Raw genomic sequence first — 23,503 nt, forward strand, 5'->3', positions numbered from 1 at the left:
GATCATTTTATGAAGGAGCCTTCTGTATTCTAAAACATCACATATTAGGTATTGCTTATTGTCAATAACTTAAAAAAATTTGGAAATCAGACTATTACTTACATTTTCCTTTTTGATCTCTGACCAAGGGACAAACTATAAGGCTGGGGGACAAATGTTAGGAGCACTGGGTATGTCTAGGCCAGAACCCATGACATATACTTTATACTTTATTAACACACATGCTGTCACCACAGAAGGCAACAAGGTATACCAAACACATTGAGATTAATCTCAGAAAAACTTTATAAGGTACTTAAAAATACATGTTTCCAAACAGTTTAATTCCTCAGCCAGATACTGATGAAAGAGGAAAGAATCCAAGAAGTATGAAAGGATATGGCTAAACATTTGCTGTAGACTAGTAAAATGGAAATGAGATGGTAACTATGGCATGGAGGAGAGAGCCCAGACTTAGAAAGATTTGCTGCAGTCCTAGACCTAACTCACTTGATAGATTTATTAGGTGGTGTGTGCTAGGAACCAAGATTACACCAAGGAAAAAGATGTGGACTCAACTCACACAAGCCAGCAGAAGAAACATACTGTACTTTACGTGTGTGTGTGTGAGTGTATATCTTATATGCTAAAACAGAAGGGAATACAAGATATTATAGATCAGCTCAGAAAGCTGCCAAAGCTATTGGGGCAGAGGTGATTTTTCAGCTCATTCTTCAAAGATATGGGTGTGAGTACGTATGTGTGTGCAATCTCAAGTGACCATGAGCAGGTCACCCACTTTACAGATGGGAAACTAAGGAATGCACTACTTCTCATGATTATAGTATTAATTTCTCATTAAACAAATATTTATTGCCATGTCATCTTATAAAGCTCAACCTTACCAATAGACTAATACTCTTTAAAGGAAGTAGACTCTTTCTGGTAGCATTAATGTAACACACTAGATATTAAAAAAGGCTATATATTAAGCCCTGTGCTGGTCACTGGAGATTCACAAATATCCACAGCTTCTAGTCTCAGGGAGCTTGCAGTTTGGTGCCTATGGTAGGTTCTAGAACATTTAGAATGTGCACATGTGCACTATGAATGTTGAGTTTAAATACCATAAAATTGTGAGAGTTTGTTAGCATTGGATTAACTGAAGCGCCCAATATGGCTCTTCCCATGGTCTTAACTCACAAGACAAATAGAGGGACACTTGGATGTCAGCCCTGTCCACACAGCAAGGTCAGCTCCTGTGACATAAACATGGGCTGGTGATAAATGACTGTCTCTGGACCTTAGGGGGCCGGTGAGAGGGCACTGCAGGACCGGTGTAAGCCTGTATGTTTTCTTTTCATCCTTTATTGATAATTTGATAGATCTGAGTAAACAGTGTAGTAATCAAATTTGCAGATGGTGCAACACAAGGATCACTCTGAAATCATCTGAACCAACAAACCAGAAACTAGAAGGTTAGTGGAAATGAGATAATTAAACAAACAAACAGTGGTGTTAAGACAGACCTGAGGATGTTAAAAATGTGATGCACATTTATGTTGGAAAGAGAATTGCCCAAGGGTAGAAAAATGCCCAGAAGCAATTTGACATCAAAGAGAAAACACTATTTTTTAAAAAAATCTGTGTGAGTTTGGGATTCAGTGTTAATTTCTTCTTTAAAGGGGATAGATTTGTGGCTGAAGTATGTGTATTACCTGAAATAGGAATAACATTTTTTCTAAGAAAAACAAAAAACAAAAAAACACAAGTGTGATGACTAGGATGAGGGGATTAATAAAAGAATCCTTGATAGTGACAAGCTGGAGATCACTGACTTTATCTCCTAAAAAAAAAAAATAAGTGCTTTCTAGATTTTACTAAAAAAAGGAAGATATGCTTAACAATGAGCTCATGATTAGCTTCATTTATCAGTGTTTTACCCATAGTTGATATTATTCTAGCCTAAAGCAAAACTATTTGATGTGCTTGTTAATCTGTGTGGCCAAATTGAAGTGAATATTTAATTTCTGGTGAATGGTGAAATACTTGAATTACCTGAAGCCCTCTCAAAGAACCTCCAATCACCCTCTAAGCATTTACAGAAGTGGTTAAGAGTTGTCTAAAGTCATATAGCCTAAGTCTTTAATCTAATAGGTGACACTAACCATTTTATTTAAGTTGGGTAAGTCATTTAGAGATGATATCTCATCTATAAAGTGATAATAATTTCACCTATCTCAAAAGATTTTTGTGAATGTTCTTTGAGAATTATCTCAAAGCAAAGGACTTAACATATAATATGTTCTTAACTATAATGTTATCATTATTAGTGTTGAAATTCTAGGGCCTCTATAATTAGAATTATGTTCTTAATTCATTTACAAATATCTTGGCACCCAAAATGCTACTCTTATTCTTCATTCTTCTCCTTTTCCTTCTCTTTCTTTTTCTTCTCCTCTTCTCCCTCTGCCTCCTTCTTCTCCTTCATCCTCTTCCTTCTCCTCTTCTTCCTCTTTCTCTTCTTCAGTTTTCTTTCTTAGACTTTATACTTAAGTTCTGATTTGCATGTAGTGGGTGGCTCATTCTTTTCCTCTGACATTTAATTTGACTCCAAATATACTTGGATATGTTTTTAGGTCCTATTCTTTTCTTTTATCTGTTTTGTCAAAATTATTACTTCTTAAAATAATCACTAGTTTATTTTTTATATTCCACATATAAGTGGCATTATACAATGTTTGTCTTTCTCTATTTCACTTAGCATAATGCCCTCCAAGTCCATCCTTACTACTGCAAATGGAAACATTTAATTCTTGTTTATGACTGAGTACTATTCCATTGTGTATGTATGCCACATCTTATTTATCCATTTATCTATCAATGGATATGTAGGTTGCTTCCATATCTCAGCAATTGTAAATAATGCTGCTATGAACATTGGAGTGCCAGTATCTTTTTGAATTAATGTTTTATTTATTTATTTTTTTGGCTACATATCCAGGAGTGGAATTCCTCAGTCATATGGTAGTTTTCTTTTTAGTTTTTTGAGAAACTGCCTGCAGCAATTTACATTCCCACCAACAATGTACAAGGATTCCCTTTTCTCCACATCCTCACCCACATTTGTTATTTGTGGTCTTTTTGATGGTAGCTATTCCAATAAGTGTGAGGTGATATCTCACTGTGGGGTTTTTTTTCTTTTTTCAATCATTGTGGTTTTAATTCACATTTCTCTGATGCAAAATCATTATATTTTGATATGATAGCTTACAGAATTTTTTTAATAATTACTAAGATAATATTCACTTTTATTAAAGTGTCATCTATTTTTGATATGTCAGGTACACATAAAGATCTGTTTTGAGATCTTGATTGGCATTAAAATTAAATGTATAGATCATTTGGGGAAGCATTCCCATTTTTTAAAAATTTATTTATTATTTATATTTGGTTGCATTGGGTCTTCGCTGCTGTGTGTGGGCCCCCTCTAGTTGCGGTGAGCAGGGGTCACTCTTTGTTGCGGTGCATGGCCTTTCTCTAGTTGGGATGAGCGGGGGCCACTCTTCACTGTGGTGCGCGGGCTTCTCACTGTGGTGGCTTCTCTTGTTGCAGAGCATGGGCTCTAGGTGCGTGGGCTTTAGTAGTTGTGGCACACGGGCTCAGCAGTTGTAGCTCGTGGACTCTAGAGCGCAGGCTCAGCAGTTGTGGCGCACAGGCCTTGTTGCTCTGCAGCATGTGGGATCCTCCTGGACCAGGGCTCAAACCTGTGTCCCCTGCATTGGCAGGCAGACTCCCAACCACTGTGCCACAAGGGAAGCCCAGCATTCCCATTTTAATGATACACAGTCTTTCCATCCATAAGCATAGTATAATTTTTCATTTGTTTTTTTTTCTTTCATGCCTTTTATTAAAATTTTTAATTTTCTGCATAAAGATCTAGCCATCTCCTAAAGATTTATTCCTAGATCCGTATGGTTTTTGTTGACATTTTAAATGACATCTTTTCAAATTTTTATTTTTGCTTCTAAATAGGAAATGTAAATGACAATTTGTTATTCATGTATCTAGTAATCTTTCTGATCACTTTCATTAGTTCCAATAATTTAGAATTTCTTGGGATTCTCTTGGGGAGGTAATAGTAGTAATCCAGTCAAATTATCAGACTTTTATTAAAGAGAGACAATTTTCAGCGTAGAGGGAACCAAATGGGCTATAGAAAGTTTTGTGTGTGTGTGTGTGTGTGTGTGTCTACATGTGCCTGGTATGATGAAGTTTTGTTTCTTCCTTTCCTAATCTGTATACTACTTTCTTTTCTTTTTTATCTTGTTGCTTAGGACTTTTAGCAAAGCACTGAATAGAAGCAGTGAAGTTGGCATCCTTGATTATTGACAAGTTATGAAGAAAATGTTTCTAATCCAATAAGAACAATTTCTTGCATAAATTTATCAGGTTAAAGATATGCTTTTCTATACCTAAACTCATAAATGTATGTTGAAATTTATCAAATACTCTCTCTAAGTCTATAAGAATATAATTTAGGGACTTCCCTGGTGGTGCAGTGGTTAAGAATCCTGCCAATGCAGGGGACACAGGTTCGATCCCTGGTTCGGGAAGATCCCACATGCTGTGGAGCAACTAAGACCATGTGCCACAACTACTGAGCCTGCACTCTAGAGCCCGTGAACCACAACTACTGAGCCCGTGTGCTGCAACTACCAAAGCCCATCCACCTAGAGCCCGTGCTCCACAACAAGAGAAGCCACCGCAATAAGAAGGCTGACCACCGTAACAAAGAGTAGCCCCTGCTCACCGCAACTAGAGAAAAGCCCACGCACAGCGATGAAGAGCCAATGCAGCCAAAAAAAAAAAAAAATATATATATATATATATATATATATATATATATATATATAAAATTTATTATCCCAATAAGAAGTCAATATGGTAAACTGCACTCGTGCATTGTCTTTGAATTAAGTTATGTTAGATTTTTTTTTAAACAAACACTAATTAATCATAATATGTTAGAATTTTTGGTACATTAGTGCATTTGGTTTTGATACTTTTAAGGGAATTTTGTGTTTATATTTCTAAGTGAGGTTATAGTGTAATTTTCCTTTGCTCTTACTGTCTTTTACTTGGTCTTGGTGTTAAGATCGTAGTATTTCAATATTTAAAAAATGTTAAATATTGTGAACATTTTTGGTGCTTGGTACAAAACATTTTTTGGTGTTTGGCACAAAATTAGGTGCTCAATATTTCCCTTATCCTTTTCTCTTATCTAGTTTCTTAATGTAAAAAAAAAGAAAGAAAGAAAAGAAAAAAGAAATGGGGCTTGCAAAACTTACTGCTCGTAGGATTAAATAAAATAACATATGTAAAAGTGCCTAAGGCAGTGTTTGGCATGTTAGAGGATTCATTAAATGCTAGCTCACTTGCCCTTTCCCCTTGGTTATGTATTTTTGAAAAAAGGCAGAAAAGGCAGGCACAGTGGAATGTTTTTTTCGAAGCCAGCTTAAAACAGTCATCAACACTGAAGTCAGTTTCCATGCAAAATGTTACTTTCAGAAATACACAGAGAGTTCATTTGCATAATCGCTCTCCAGGCTAGGAGCCTGTCCCTTAGGGGTTATCATTATTTAAATCTAAGTCAGGTTATTACCATTCTTCATGCTGAGCTGCTTGGCTTTGCTTCCTTCCCTTTCCCTTGACTGCTGCAGCTACATCACTCTGAATGGGAGCTTGACCAGCAGCTCCAATACAGGGAAGTTTCGGGCAAAAAGCAGTGTGTCCAAGTGGAAAGAGCATGGAGTACAAATCCCAGCTCCACTTCCCCCTAGCTAGGGTACTCTGGGGAAATGACTTCATAACTTCTAAAGTGGGAACTGTTAGGTTGTTAAGTTTAACTGATGTTGTGTGGATTACATATACCATTCTAACCCAAGGTAAACTCTAATTATATTAGCATCCTTCCTTCCTTGCCACCTCTGCCATTGGAAAGCAATAACACACCTCAGAAAAGAAACAAAGGCAAACTAGGGAAAAACGAACTGGCAGTGAAAAAAAAAAAGATATTTATTTAAATAGAAGAACATTTTACCTGTGAGAATCATTTTTTGGGGAAGAGAGTAAACACCATAAAGTCGAGGGACACAGGAAAAGGGGGCATTAAATTTCTCATCAGGTGTTGTGGGAAGGAATGTATCAAAAGTTCTCTGGAGAGAGCAGGAATACACTTGAGCATGCAGAGAATTGGAATGGAGGTGCCAATTAGAGAAAAGGATAATAAAACATGAAATATTTTAAGCATCTATCAAATGAGGGCTGTGTGATGGGAATAATGAAATGCAGAAGAAAGAGATCACACGTGAGTTATCTTCCATGCTTTCTTTTACAAGCCAGAGTTCTTAGCTGATTTAATGCTCACCAAGACTCCTTACAGTAGGTATGGTATTATGTCTACTTTATATCTGAAGAAACTGAGTTTCAGGCACATTAAACAATTTGTCTAAGACTGCTCAGCTATGAAGTGCCTGAGTTGGATTCCAACCAAGTCCAGCTAATTGCAAACATCCTGCCACTCTACGACATGGCTTCCTCTTGGGAAGCTAACGATGTTGGGTCCTCTACCTTTTAAGTCTAATAAGGTGCCCAGTAGAGCTTATGGAATTTGCTTGTGAGTCTCTGTGCCTGTGAAGAGTTTCTAAAGGAGGATACTCACAGCACACAGACAGTGGGCAAAGGTGCTAATGGTGACCACAGTATACACTTACTGAAGATTGATGGCCATTGAGGGACTCCTTACAGAGAATATGAAAATCCAGTTCATTATCGATAGTGTCATGTTTTCACCATCATCACACACATCGTTTCTTTCCACAGTCCACAAAAGGTTCCAGAGAATTGGCTTTGTATCACATGGCACTCAGCACCAGGAATAAAATGTAATATATACACTCTCTTGTCCTCTAGAGGTGTGCTCCCTAGCATAGTGTAGCTATTTAAGAATACATTAATTAAATAAAATTAAACATTCACTTCCTTGGTCTCATTTAGTTGCATTTAAAGTACACACTAGGCACAGTGACTCGTGTTGACCATACTGAACATAGCAGGTATAGAGCACATCTATCAATGTAGAATGTTCTACTGGAAGCCTGAATTAGAGGCTCCTAGTTCGGATATGGGGTGGAGTTAAGCTTCTAAATTTACTGCCACCCCTGCCCTACTGCTTCCAGCTAACTTGTCTATCAGCATGTTCTAGGTGGTTTAATCCTCCAGATCATCATACAAGGAAAGGACGTTGGATGAAGAGACCAAGGCTCAGAGTGTTAAACTAATTTACCCAAAGGCTAGTAAGCAATGGAGCCTGGATTCAAAGGCAGGAGTGTCTGATTTCAGAGCCCAAGCTCTCAACTAATGGGTAATACTTGTTACACCCAAAATACAGTGTGGTACACGAAATAGATGTATTGTGTGCAGTTCTATAATGAGTACAGAAAGCTAGGATTGCTCAGGGAAATCTTCACCAAAGAAAGAATAACAAGGAAAGGTTTTGAAATGTAAATGAAAGTTGCTTAAGTAGACAAGATGAGAAAAGGAAATACAAGCAGCGGGTAGAAAAGCAACACAATGTTCTGGATTGCCTCCTCAAGCCAGTCCTATTTTATATATTTTGTTGTTGAGATTTTCCAAAATGTATGTCTTGGGCATCTATATGTGCTTGTTATTGTGCTAGCTAGACCTTGTGGATATAAGCGTAAGAGTTTGTCATACTTTCTGGAAGTTCACAGTCTACAAAGAACATACCTTGGCCAAGGAACCAAATTAGGACAACACTATAGTAAGTCCTATGTCATATTAGAACTTATCCATCCAATGCTATTGTCATAGAATCTAATAGAATCAGTATTAAGGGAAACTGGGAGGTCAAAAATCCCACTTTCTATCCAAAGGATGAACGGTTTTATCTTCATCCCTAATTTTCATCGTCTCCACTGACACAGTTAAGGAGATGAACGTAATTGTTAAAAGTCTGCACTGGAAAAAGTAAACCTTACTTTAAATATCTTATCTGCCATTTATTATACGTGCAACTTTTGGGAAATGAAAACCTTTACAAATACTTTTCTAATCTGGGGAATGGGAATATTAATTAATAGCATCTTTATCAAGGTGCTGCTGTGAATATTTTCATAAGCTCATGTGTATAATACACTTAGCTTATACCATGGGTCTGCCCCATGGTATAAACTGAAAAAATAAGAGCTGTGTCACTTTCATAGAAAGGGACATTTCTGAACAGTTCTAATTATTAAAATCTTCCTTGTAAGTGACAAAGAGGTTTATTTTGTCTTTCCAGGATATTTTTTTTCCTTCTCTTAGTACAATATCTCTTTCTGCAAAAACCTTATAGTGGAGGTTGTTGTTGCTGTTATTATTATATAGTTTATCCAGCAATTTTAACATTTCAACCCAATCTCCAATGGAATAGAAGGGAGACATGCAACATTACTTAATAGTTATTTAAATAGTCCGTTTCATAGCTCCTCACATCTGTGCCCCCACAAGTGGGCTGCAGAATCATCAAAACATCTATTCATATTTTATAGCTAAATACCAGGTACAGCAAGAATTTTATGCATTTTGCATGTTGTATAGGGGGAAAATACACTTTTGTAAAACTAAACTGGCCAGGTCTACTTTATCACAAAACATCCTATTCCCCAAATCCTGTCAGTTTTCTATCCGTTCTGCATGACCCCACATCGAACATTTAAAATGAGGTTACACAATGGCACTGCCGTAGAGGAAACTGCTTAGTTAGCTCAGTTCTCTCAAGAACGTTCACCTCATCCTTCCTAGTAACCTTAAGCCTGTCCTGATGTTTTAATAACAGAACTGTTTTCACTACAACTCAGAGCAGAAGAGTTACAAGTTTGCTCAAAAGAAACTCTGCCTATGCAAACTTAGTATGTAAAACTAAATGTAATTTATTTTTTAAGGCTAATGGTTTTTCTAAGAAGCTACACCCTATGTGCTCTACACTTAGGTTTCATGGCATTAAATTTTTATGAGCTTAATTTTCATCAGTTTCTTAAATTCAAGAGGCAATTTCAGTAATAGTATATGAGCTTCATAAACAACAAGTGTATATGTATAATGTTGTTTAATCAGGAAAATCAAAAGGTTAAATTTTCTGTGATCCTTTTTAAAAGGAGTTTTTCTTAGGATGGTATAATTTTCAGAATTTTGCTGTGCATGATTTTTTCTAGTACTTTTCAATGATATTATATTTAGCTCCAAATGATTAAAAAATCTAGCTATTTACAAATATAGCTTACATGTGAACATAATGTTCTGCTTCAATTGACTTTATTAATTCTCATTATTAAAAGAATCTGCATAAGCAACTCCATCTTATTTGCTTACATCTTGAATTTTAATTTGACAAATGCATAGAGTCATGGATTTACCATTACAGTATCACATAGAATAGTTTAATTGCCACAGAAATTCCCTGTCCTTCACCTGTTCATCCCTATGCTCACTGCTCCCTCTATTTGAAGCCCTGCAACCACTATCTTTTCATTGTATCTACAGATGTGCCTTTCCCAGCATGTCATATAATTGAAATCAGATATTATGCAGCCTTTTCAGACTGACTTCTTTTGCTTAGCAATAAGCATTGAAGCTCATCCATAGCATGATAGCTCATTTCTTTTTATCACTGAATAATAGTCCATCATATGAATGTAACAAAATGTGCTTAAAGATACATTGGTTGCTTCCACAGTTCTTGGTGATTATACATAAAGCTGCTATAAAACTTTGCATGCAAGTTTTTTGTGTACACATAAGTTTTGAAATCAGTTACACACATAACTACAATTCCATTGTATGCTAAGACTATATTTACCTTTGTAAGAAGCTGACAAACTGTGTTTCCAAGTGTCTGTTCCATTTTACACTCCCACTGGCAGTGAATGCAAATTCCTGTTACTCCATCTTCTCACCAAAAACTGGTAGTGTAAGTTTGTTATATTTTAGCAATTCTAACAGGTGGTGGTGGTATCTCCTTGCTGTTTTAATTTACAATTCCTAAAGACAAATGATGTTGATCTATTTTTATATGTTTATTAACCATTTGTGCACAGGAGTACCTCATATTATTGTGCTTCACTTTATCGCACTTCGCAGATACTGTGTTTTTTACAAATTGAAGGTTTGTGGCATTCTGCGTTGAGCAAGTCCATCACCGCCATTTTTCCAACAGCATTTGCTCACTTTGTGTCTCTGTGTCACATTTCGGTAATTCTCACAATATTTCAAACTTTATTATTATTATTATATTTGTTAAGGTGATCTGTGATCAGTGATCTTTGATGTTACTACTACAACTCGCTGAAGGCTCAGATGATGTTTAGCATTTTTTAGTAATAAAGTATGTTTTTTGGGGTTTTTTTTTGCGGTACGCAGGTGTCTCACTGCCGTGGCCTCTCCCGTCGTGGAGCACAGGCGCCGGACACGCAGGCCCAGCGGCCACAGCTCACGGGCCCAGCCGCTCTGCGGCACATGGGATCCTCCCGGACCGGGGCACGAACCCGCGTCCCCTGCATCGGCAGGCGGACCCTCAACCACTGCGCCACCAGGAAGCCCAGTAATAAAGTATTTTTAATAAAGGTATGTATATTTGGTTTTTTTAGATGTAATGCTTTGTACACTTAATAAACTACTGTATAAACATAAATTTTATGTGCAGTAGGAAACCAAACAATCTTTGTGACTCACTTTATTGTGATATTCTTTATTACAGTGCTCTGGAACTGAACTAGCAATATCTCTGAAGTATGCCTGTATATTTTTTTGTGAGATGCCTATTCATATCCATTGCCCATTTTTAATTGAGTTGTTTTCTTACTGTTGAGTTTCAAGAGTTCTACATATATTTTGATTAGAAAATCTTTATTTGATATGTGTTTTGCCTGTCTTTTCTCCTGGTCTGTGCTTGTCTTTTCATTGTCTAACTATGTTTTCACAGAGGAGAATTTTTAATTTTAATAAAATCCAATGCATTAAAATTTTCTTCTTATATCACGCTTTTGATATTGCACCTAAAAATTCATCAACTAGCTTGAGCTCACCTAGGTTTTTGCCTATGTTTTTTTACATATTTTATAGTTTTGAACTTTGCATGTAGGTTTATGATCTATTTTGACTTAGTTTTTCTGAAAAGTGTAATGACTGTGTTAGGATTCCTTTTTGGATATGGACATCCAATTGTTTCAGCACCATTTGTTGAAAAGACTATCCTTTCTCCATTCAGTTATGCTTGTTCCTTTGTCAAAGATTGCATGGCTATGTTATGTGGGTCTATTTCTGAGATCTCTGTTCTGTTACATTAATCTGTTTATTTTCCCTCACCAATACCACATTCTCCTGATTATTGTAGCCTTGTAGTAAGTTTTGATATTGGGAAGTTAGAGTCCTTCAATCTTGTTTTTGCTTTTGTAGGATTGTTTTAGCTTGTCTGGCCCCTTGAATTTCCATATGAATTTGAGGATTAGCGTGTCAATTTCTACAAAGAATCAGCTGAAATTCTTACAGGAATTATGTTGAACCTGTGCATCAACTTGAGAATTATTGCCATCTTAACAATACTAAGTTTTATGATCCATGGACAAAGATGATTTATGGGGTTTTATTTTTTCCCATTTACTTAGATCTTTTATTTATTTAACAATATTTACAGTTTTTCAGATTTCAGTTTTCAATTTTGTTAAATAATTCTAAATGTTTTATTTTTTGATGCTATTTAAATTCAATTGTTTTCTTAATTTCATTTTTGGACTGTTTATTGCAAGTGTGTAGCGATACAACTGATTTTTGCATACTGAGTTTGTATCCAGCAACCTTGCTGAATTTGTTAATTAGTTCTAATGGCTTCCTAGTATAATAGTTTCTTTAAGATTTTCTACATACAAGATCATGTCACCTGTGAATATAGATGGATTTACCTCTTCCTTTGTCCCTAATTTTTCATTTTCTTGCCTAACTTTCCTGGCTAAAACTTCTACCACAGCATTAAATAGAAGTGATAAGAGTGCACATTATTGTCTTGTTACTGATCTTAGCAGGAAACATCAAATCTCTCACCATTATGATGTTAGGATATTCTCTATCAGGTTGAGAATGTTCATTTCTATTCCAAATTTGTTGAGTGCTTTATCATAATATTTGATTTTGTTAAATGCTTTTTCTGTGTATATTAAGATGATTTTTGTTTTTTATTCTAATGATAGAGTATACAATCAGTCCTTTGTATCCCTGGCCTCTGGATCCATTAATTCAACTAATTTCAGATCAGAAATATTTTTTAAATATTCCATAAAATGGCAAAAAGCAAAACTTGAATTTGCTGTGCACCTTTTCATTTCTGTAAGAACTGTATGAATGTCTATTTCATTATTTGTATTAGTATTAGTAATTCTTTTTGTTTTTCTTTTGATAGTCTAGATAAAGATTTGTTTTGTTAACCTTTACAAAGAACAAGCTTTTAGTTTCACTATTTTCTCTACTGTTTTCCTATTCTCTATCTCATTAATTTCTGCTTTAATTTTTATTAGTTCCTTCCTTCTGCTTGCTTAAGGCTTAATTGCTCTTCTTTCTCTAGTTTACTAAGATCAAAGCTAAGATTATTGACTTTGGTTCTTCCTCTTTTTTTTCCCCTAATGTATGCATTTATACTATATATTTCCCTCTAAGCAATTTCATTCACTTGCACAAATCTTGGTAAGATTTATTTTAACTTTCATTTAGTTCAACATATTTTTTAAAGTAACTTGAGACATCTTCTTTGACATGTGTGCTACTAGAGTGTATATTTAATCATGGAATATTTGCGGATCTTCCAGAAGTTTTTTGTTATTGATTTTTAGCTTAATTCCATTGTAGTCTGAAAACATATTATGTATGAATTACATTGAAGTTTTTGAAAGTGTGTTTTATGGCTTTGAAAGTGGTCTATTGTGATGACTATTCCAACTGAACTTGAGAAGACTGTGTACTCTGCCCTTAATGAATGAAGTATTCTATAAATATCAATTAAATTAAGTTGGTTGATAGTGCTCTTAATGTCAACTATACCCTTACTTATTTTCTCTCTGCTTGACCGATCAATTACTACCTGAGGGATGTTGAAGGTCTCCAGTGATAATGGTGGATTTGTCTATTTCTCCTTGCAGTTCCATCAGTTTTTACCTTATGTATTATTAGATGCATACACATTTAGGAGTTGAAGAAATGCTCTTCTCCCAGGTCAGATAAGGCTCTGGTAGTGTCTTTTTCCAGAGCAGGTCTCTGTTATGGAGAACACCTGGGCATATTTCACAGGGATTACTCTTTCCCCATTGTTCTATGAGGGACTCTTGGTTCTTTATCATGAGAACCTTTTGGGGACCCTGAAGGTAAAACTCACAGATGTGTGGCACCCTCCTAAAGCTGTAGCCCCGGGATTTCCTAGTCCACACTCAACCTCCAGTAATTATTCAAAATTAACACTTTTGTGTTTTTACCTGTTATGGCTCCAGAAATTTCTGTGCCAAGAAAGTGGATTCACTCAATGTGCCTGAATGTTTAGACTTCAGGGTAACAGTTTGTCCTGTGAATTCTATCCTCTGAAGGGCTCAAGAAAAATAGCTGAGAAGTTTTCCAGCTTTTTCTTGTTATAAGGTTGGGAGTGAAAATTTTCAAACTTTTTACATATTGGAGCTGAAACCAGAAACTCAGTAGTGATGTTTTTAGATATGAAAAAAATCTACGTATCTTAGATTGCATTTGACTTGAAGCGGGGCTTGAGAACAGGGTTCATGTTTAACTAACTTATGCAGGAGTTGATTCCAGAAAACTTGAATATTATGGAAGAAGAAACTTGAGACAGGGAAAGAAAGAAAACCCAAACAGGGTATGTTTATGAACATATTTCTGTTACAGGTAAGGGGGTCTTACCCTGAAGGATTTAATCAAGTCCTGCTGAGATTTTTGGTGTGTTATGTAAAACGTATGGGCAAGAAACTTGGTGGTTATGAACCGATTCTCATTTGTCATTGATTGAAATGTGCTCCCAGGGCATTAAATTCTTAGAACTTCAGGATGCCACAAGAAAAAGTCCTCAAGTAGAGAACAGCAGGTGATCACAGTAAGAAGCCAGTGGCTAAAGAATGGGGATACTGATGGCCTTTGCTGCACCAGAGATGCATTCCAATGCATACATCACACACATAGTAAGTGACTACGGCCAGGGGTAAAACTCATGACTTTCTGACTCCAGTGTGCTCTCTATACTATTTACCAAGTACTTTTCTTCCCAAGAAAATATAGTACTTACAAAGTTCCACAAAATTCCTTTTTTTTTTTTGCACATATATTCTGTTTAGAATTTACCAAATGTTTCAAAAGATATGAGTTCTGCTGGTCCTGCAATCTGACCCTGCAACAAGTAGCCCAAGGGAAGCTACAGGAAATGTCTTAGCTTGCAAGGCATTGATCTTGGGCTCATCATACAGAAAGATATCCAGCTTTGAGGATGAAGCACTTGTGGAGTAATGATATTCATCTCTGTTTGCTGCTCTTCTCTGTCCCTTCAAAGTGCCCTCCACCCAAAAGTATAATTTAGAAATAATTTATATTTTTAAGCTTCACTGATTTTCTATCTAAAGTTATAAGAAGAATTCAACTTGTATTTTTTTTAAGAACTTCTATTAAAAAACTTTTTTATTTAAATTATCTCAAAATATATTCATTTGAATTGTTGAGAATTTAGTTTAATTCAGACAGTGCTCTAGGTGTGGAGGACCTAGAGTGGAAAGATGGGAAGATTTAATATTCAATATGTCCAGAAAGTCACTGAAGTACAGAAATCTATTGTTCTCTCTTTATTTTCAACAATTATATACTCTCTAAAATTCATGTAAAATCTTTGTACAAGTCCATTTTACTCATTGCTACTTCTCTTTCAAAGCCACAGCAAGGCTTTCTCTTCTGATTGAAAAGCTGCGAACTCAAAGATTCTCCTTGATGTTGTTAGTATAAAATAGGGAAAGTTCAGAATAGTGCTCACATATATAGATTCAAAATCAGATTTTCTTCTAATTACGGTTCTTTTACTTTGGCATGGCTTTTTTTTCAAGTTACTTTTTTAAGTAATTTGTGGCTTTGGACAAGTTACTTAATCCATCAGGGTATCAGTTTATTTATAAAATAGGGGAAATAATACAACTTACCAGTAAGTGGTGTACTAGACGCTCAATAAAGTTTACTGCTATTAAAGAATTCCATAGGCTTGAATGTGTTTAACAATTAGCACTTAATTTCCTACACTGCAATCTTAAACACGATCAACAAGATTACCAATAGCTGTCTCATGAAACCTACGGAGACAACCTTTTGCTGCTTCAAAAAGTGCATGTTTCAATATACAGACTTGATTATTAAAATGAACGTATATTAAAGTTATATGCCTGACCTTCAAATGCCCCTGCCCCTTGCTCTATGCTCCTAGACTTCCAAGTAGACTTAAATCATCTATGGAGTTGGAAAAATTGATAATTTTTTTTTTTGGAAAATATCTGAAGTGGTATTTTTTCCAACTTTTGTGAGTAGTAGCTGAAAATAGATTTCAATAAAACAAATTAAAACCATTTAACCCCCAAAATGTCCCTGAAACAAACCAAAACAAACCAGTCAAGAAATTCACCCATTTGTGCTGACTTCATCAGTTTGATTTCCTATTGAATTATTTCCAACTTGGGTTCATTGCTAATATAGAATTTTGCAGAATGTTCATTATGTTTACAGCTGGCTGAAATTGTGAGTTTGCTTTGCATGAATTTGGGTGAGAAAAGAAACCTAAGTAATATTTGTCAAACTCATGAAATTTTCATGAGTAAATAAAAACCGCTATTTTTGCTTGATAAGTATTTTAGTTCTTGGTCCCATGGTTCCTTGATATGAAGATCATTGGGACAATCATTAGGAGAACTTTCTCTGTGGTTGGGACAAATTATTGGGTGATTTAGATAACCATAAAACTAAAATCATCATTTCTCACTGAAGCAGGCAATTTTGCTTAAAGACATATGCATGCACACTTTAATTTGGAAATCCAAAATCAATCAGTAAATTATGTAGTTAAATTCATGGTGTATCAGACCTTGGGAATTTCCTCCTTCTCTATTCAGCAACATTTCCTTGGCATCATAGGTCAGTGAATTTATACAAAAATTATTTATTGGATCCAAGAAATCAGATGAGACCAGAAGGCAGACAGAAGAAGCAAGAAGTACTACAATCCTGCAGCCTGTGGAACACAAACCACATTCACAGAAAGATAGACAAGATGAAAAGGCAGAGGGCTATGTATCAGATTAAGGAACAAAATAAAACCCCAGAAAAACAACTAAATGAAGTGGAGATATGCAAACTTCCACAAAAAGAATTCAGAATAATGATAGTGAAGATGATCCAGGACCTTGGAAAAAGAATGGAGGCAAAGATCGAGAAGACGCAAGAAATGTTTAAAAAAGACCTAGAAGAATTAAAGTACAAATGAACAGAGATGAACAATACAATAACTGAAATGAAAACTACACTAGAAGGAATCAATAGCAGAATAACTGAGGCAGAGGAATGGATAAGTGACCTGGAAGACAGAACGGTGGAATTCACTGCTGCAGAACAGAATAAAGAAAAAAGAATGAAAAGAAAGCCTATGAGACCTCTGGGACAACAGTAAACGCAACAGCATTCGCATTATAGGGGTCCCAGAAGGAGAAGAGAGAGAGAAAGGACCAGAGAAAATATTTGAAAAGATTATAGTCAAAAACTTCAATAACATGGGAAAGAAAATAGCCACCCAAGCCCAGGAAGCGCAGCGAGTCCCATACCAGATAAACCCAAGGAGAAACATGCCAGGACACATAGTAATCAAATTGGCAAAAATACATAAGGTGGGGCTTCCCTGGTGGTGCAGTGGTTGAGAGTCCGCCTGCCGATGCAGGGGACATGGGTTCATACCCCAGTCCGGGAAGATCCCACATGCTGCGCAGCGGCTGGGCCCGTGAGCCATCGCTGCTGAGCCTGCGCATCCGGAGCCTGTGCTCTGCAATGGGAGAGGCCACAACAGTGAGAGGCCCATGTACTGCCAAAAAATATATATATATACATAAGGCAAACTGCTAACAGCTATAAAAGAGGGAATCGACAGTAAAACAATAATAGTGGGGACTTTAACACCTCACTTACACCAATGGACAGATCATCCAAAATGAAAATAAATAAGGAAACACAAGCTTTAAATGACACAATAGACCAGACAGATTTAATTGATATTTATAGGACATTCCACCCAAAAACAGCACATTACACTTTCTTCTCAAGTGCACATGGAACATTCTCCAGGATAGATCACATCTTGGGTCACAAATCAAGCCTCAGTAAATTTAAGAAAATTTAAATCATATCAAGCATCTTTTCTGACCACAGCGCTATGAGATTAGAAATGAATTACAAGAAACAAAACGTAAAAAACTCAAACACATGGAGGCTAAACAATACATTACTGGATAACCAAGAGATCACTGAAAAAATCAAAGAGGAAATCAAAAAATACCTAGAGACAAATGACAATGGAAACACGATGATCTAAAACCTGTGGGATGCAGCAAAAGCAGTTCTAAGAGGGAAGTTTATAGCAATACAAGCCTACCTCAAGAAACAAGAAAAATCTTAAGTAAACAATCTAACCTTACACCTAAAGGAACTAGAGAAAGAAGAACAAACAAAACCCAAAGTTACCAGAAGGAAAGAAATCATAAAGATCAGAGCTTAAATAAATGAAATAGAAACAAAGAAAACAATAGCAAAGATCAATAAAACTAAGAGCTGGTTCTTTGAAAAGACAAACAAAATTGATAAACCATTAGCCAGACTCATCAAGAAAACAAGGGAGAGGACTCAAATCAAATAAAGTAGACATGAAAAAGAAGTTACAACAGACACCACAGAAATACAAAGCATCCTAAGAGACTATTACAAGCAACTCTATGCCAATAAAATGGACAACCTGGAAAAAATGGACAAAGTCTTAGAAAGCTATAACCTTCCAAGACTGAACCAGGAAGAAATAGAAAATATGAACAGACCAATCACAAGTAATGAAATTGAAACTGTGAGTAAAAATCTTCCAACAAACAAAAGTCCAGGACCAGATGGCTTCACAGGTGAATTCTATTAAACATTTAGAGAAGAGCTAACACCTATCCTTCTCAAACTCTTCCAAAAAGTTGCAGAGGAAGGAACACTCTGAAACCCATTCTATGAGGCCACCATCTCCCTGATACCAAAACCAGACAAAGATACTACAAAGAAGAAAATTACAACCAATATCACTGATGAATATAGACGCAAAAATCCTCAACAAAATACTAACAAACAGAATCCAACAACATATTAAAAGGATCATACACCATGATTAAATGGGATTTATCTCAGCGATTCAAGGATTCTTCAATATATGCAAATCAATCAATGTGATACACCATATTAACAAATTGAAGAATAAAAACCATATGATCATCTCAATAGATGCAGAAAAAGCTTCTGACAAAATTCAACACCCATTTATGATAAAAACTCTCTGGAAAGTGGGCATAGAGGGAACCTACCTCAACATAATAAAGGCCATATAGGACAAACCCACAGCAAACATCACTCTCAATGGTGAAAAACTGAAAGCATTTCCTCTAAGATCAGGAACAAGACGAGGATGTCCACTCTCACCACTATTATTCAACAGAATAATAGTGGAAGTCCACTATTAGTGGACTTCCAAATAATAAATAGTGGAAGTCCAAGCCACGGCAATCAGAGAAGAAAAAGAAATAAAAGGAATACAAATTGGAAAAGAAGTAAAACTTCACTGTTTGCAGATGACATGATACTTACTATACATAGAGAATCCTAAAGATGCTACCAGAAAACTACTAGAGCTAATCAATTAATTTGGTAAAGTTGCAGGATACAAAATTAATGCACAGAAATCTCTGGCATTCCTATACACTTAGAATGAAAAATCTGAAAGAGAAATTAAGGAAACACTTCCATTTACTACTGCAACAAAAAAGAATAAAATACCTAGGAATAAACCTACCTAGGGAGATAAAAGACCTGTATGCAGAAAACTATAAGACACTGATGAAAGAAATTAAAGATGATACCAACAGATGGAGAGATATACCATGCTCTTGGATTGGAAGAATCAACACTGTGAAAATGACTATAATACCCAAAGCAATCTACAGATTCAATGCAATCCCTATCAAATTACCAATGGCATTTTTTACAGAACTAGAACCAAAAAATCTTAAAATTTGTGTGGAGACACAAAAGACCCCGAATAGCCAAAGCAGTCTTGAAGGAAAAAAATGGAGCTGGAGGAATCAGACTCCCTGACTTAGACTATACTACAAAGCTACAGTAATCAAGACAATATGGTACTGGTACAAAAACAGAAACACAGATCAACGGAACAAGATAGAAAGCCCAGAGATAAACCCACGCACCGATGGTCAACTAATCTATGACAAAGGAGGCAAGGATATACAATGGAGAAAAGACAGTCTCTTCAATAAGTGGTGCTGGGAAAACTGGACAGGACTATGTAAAAGAATGAAATTAGTACAATCCCTGACACCACACACAAAAATAAACTCAAAATGGATTCGACACCTAAATGTAAGACTGGACACTATAAAACTCTTAGAGGAAAACATAGGAAGAACACTCTTTGACATAAATCACAGCAAGATCTTTTTTGATGCACGTGCTAGAGTAATGGAAATAAAAACAAAAATAAACAAATGGGGCCTAATGAAACTTCAAAGCTTTTGCACAGCAAAGGAAACCATAAACAGGACGAAAAGACAACCCTCAGAATGGAAGAAAATTTTTGCAAACGAATCAATGGACAAAGGATTAATCTTCAAAATATATAAATAGCTCATGTAGCTCAACATTAAAGAAACAAACAACCCAATCCAAAAAAGGGCAGAAGACCTAAATAGACATTTCTCCAAAGAAGACATACAGACGGCCAAGAAGCACATGAAAAGCTGCACAACATCACCAATTATTAGAGAAATGGAAATCAAAACTACAATGAGGTATCACCTCACACCAGTTAGAATAGGCATCATCAGAAAATCCACAAACAATAAATGCTGGAGAGGGTGTGGAGAAAAGGGAACCCCCCTGCACTGTTGGTGGGAATGTAAATTGATACAGCCATTATGGAGAACAGTATGGAGGTTCCTTAGAAAACTAAAAACAGAATTACCATATGATCCAGCATTCCCAGTACTGGGCATATACCCAGAGAAAACCATACTTCAAAAAGACACATGCACCCCAATGTTCATTGCAGCACTATTTACAATAGCCAGGTCATGGAAGCAACCTAAGTGCCCATGGACAGACGAATGGATAAAGAGGTTGTGGTACATATATACAATGGAATATTACTCAGCTATAAAAAGGAACAAAATTGAGTCACTTGTTGAGACATGGATGGATCTAGAGACATTCATACAGAGTGAAGTAAGTCAGAAAGAGAAAAACAAATATTGTATATTAAAGCATGTATGTGTAACCTAGAAAAATGGCACAGATCAATCAGTTTGCAGGGCAGAAGTTGATACACATATGTAGAGGACAAACGTATGGACATCAAGGGGGGAAAGCCATTGGGGGGTGGGGATGGTGGTATGCTGAACTGCAGCATTGGGATTGACATATATACACTGATGTGTATATAATGGATGACGAATAAGAACCTCCTATAAAAAAATAAATAAATAAAATTAAAAAATTAAAAAAAGAAAGAAAGAAAGAAATCAGATGAGAGCACTTGAGCATATGTATCTTTTTCTACCTATACTGGTTCCTTATAAGACCCCCACTAGTCTGAGGGTGTATGAAAAATATATAATGCAGAAAAATGCTATATATTCAGCTTTTGGCCCCTTAGCAAAAATACCCACCAGGAGCTGAACCCCAAATCAGGAAGAAAGTGAAAAAGGCATGTAAGAAGTCAAATCAGGCATGTCACAGAATCCTCATCTTAAAACAAGGTCCTGCAGTCAGGACTTATTCCTGCTTTTTTATTTGTTGCTTTATTTTAACTATGCAGTAATATTACCTAGCTTAAATTCATTTTCAAGTATACCAGTGGGACTTGCTACAAGATGGCCAAATGAAATAGCCATCACTCCCTGTCCTTCACCATCTGAGTTAAATGTCTCCCCTCTTAGCTCTCATTGCATCTTCTGCTGGCCTTTTTTTTTTTTTTTTTTTTTTTTGCAGTACGCGGGCCTCTCACTGTTGTGGCCTCTCCCATTGTGGAGCACAGGCTCCGGACGCACAGGCTCAGTGGCCATGGCTCATGGGCCCAGCTGCTCCACGGCATGTGGGATCTTCCTGGACCGGGGCACAAACCCGTGTCCCCTGCATCGGCAGGCGGACTCTCAACCACTGCGCCACCAGGGAAGCCCTTCTGCTGGCCTTTTTAATGATACTTATTGGACTGTATCATAATTCTATTTCCTTTTTTCTTCTTTGCTTCTTTTCTCTCTCTCCCTCTCTCCCCCTCTCTGTCTCTTTCTTTCTTTCATCTGCAAGGTCCAGTGACATGTAACTAGTCTTTTTGTGTTTAATGTTCACGCTGCAGGTAATCAAGTTCTACCTACTTGGAATTTAGGGCAGTTTTTATCAGTGGATTTCCATAAATCAATTCTTTGGGTGCTCCTTACGGTTAGAGTTATTTACATGTAGACAAAATTTCTAATTCAATATATAAAAAGAGCTTGTATTGTTAATATGGTTCAACTGCATTTATATTTGAAATTTGAGGGAAAACTTTTGCTTTCATAAAATGCTTCATTGTCTTTCTCTTTTAAACTATCTATACATCTGTTTTGAAGAAAATAAACAAGAAGTCACATCTTAACAAGTTACTGAAAACTTCAAGCTAGTAATAATAATAATTACAATGATCATAATATCATAAACATCAATAAACACAACTATGTTTGGATTATATATCCTCTGCCATATATGTGCATAGCTTCCCCCACTATCTGTAACCCCCACCAGAGTGGTGCATGTATTGTAATTGATGAACCTCCACTGTGACATCATGATCACCCAGAGTCTGTTATTTACATTAGGGTTCATTCTTGGTGTTGTACATTCTGTGGGTTTCAGCAAATTTATAACAACATGGTTCCACTATTAAAGTATCATATGGAGTAGTTACACTGCCCGAAATAGATTTTATATAAGACATAAGATTTCAAACTATGGAAAACCATGAAATATATATTATTGTGCACAGTTAAGTATGTCATATCCGTTCAATTCTATGGTTGATAATGGCATTTTCTGATTCAGTATAGTTTACACACACACACACACGCACACACTCACAGATGGAAGGTGTGTTTCATCTTTTTATTCCCAGTGATAAACAGAGGGCCTGGCAAAACTATGAACCTCATGATGTATGCTTTAAATTAAAACCAACAATACCCTATTTAATAACAAATGCAAGTATTTCTTTCCTCGCATTCTATTTGGTTGCCATTGTTAATAAATGAACCTTGTAACTGACAATTTTAAGAGAATATCACTGGGGAGAAAAACTGTGCTGAAATTAGGTTTTTATTTTTTTTTACAAATTTATTTATTTATGGTTGTGTTGGGTCTTTGTTGCTCGCGCAGGCTTTCTCTAGTTGCGGCGAGTGGGGGCTACTCTTCGTTGTGGTGTGTGGGCTTCTCATTACAGTGGCTTCTCTTGTTGTGGAGCACGGGCTCTAGGTGCACAGGCTTCAGTAGTTGTGGCACGTGGGCTCAGTAGTTGTGCCTCATGGGCTCTAGAGCACAGGCTCAGTAGTTGTGGCACACGGGCTTAGTTGCTCCACAGCATGTGGGATCTTCCCGGACCAGGGCTCAAACCCATGTCCCCTACATTGGCAGATGGATTCTTAACCACTGCGCCACCCAGGGAAGTCCTTAAAATTAGGTTTTTAAATAGCACAGCAGTTACAAAGGAGACTAACTCGACGGGCCACTTCTATTCTCATTTGCCTGTACTCTCAGGTCTGAGGGACCTTCCTCAGTTTCTAAGCCAACACAAATCAAACATAATCACACTAGTTTGTCCTTTATGTTTCACTGCCCAAGTATCACACTATTGTCCAATGTCCTTCGGGCTAAAGCTAGAAGCTTTTTATCTTGGCATCTAAGGCAGCTTGGTGATATACCTGCTATTAGAGTCCAGACTAATCACAATGGTACACAGAGCTAAGGTCATTCTAGCTTTTAAATGCTAATTGTTCTGCCAATGGTCTTCATTTACAAAAATTTTAAAGGCCAAGCTTATATGGTATTTAGTGCAAGAGGCAGACAG

The sequence above is a fragment of the Mesoplodon bidens genome (assembly GCF_964165515.1).
Source record: "Mesoplodon bidens genome assembly, chromosome: 18".
Classification (NCBI taxonomy): domain Eukaryota; kingdom Metazoa; phylum Chordata; class Mammalia; order Artiodactyla; family Ziphiidae; genus Mesoplodon; species Mesoplodon bidens.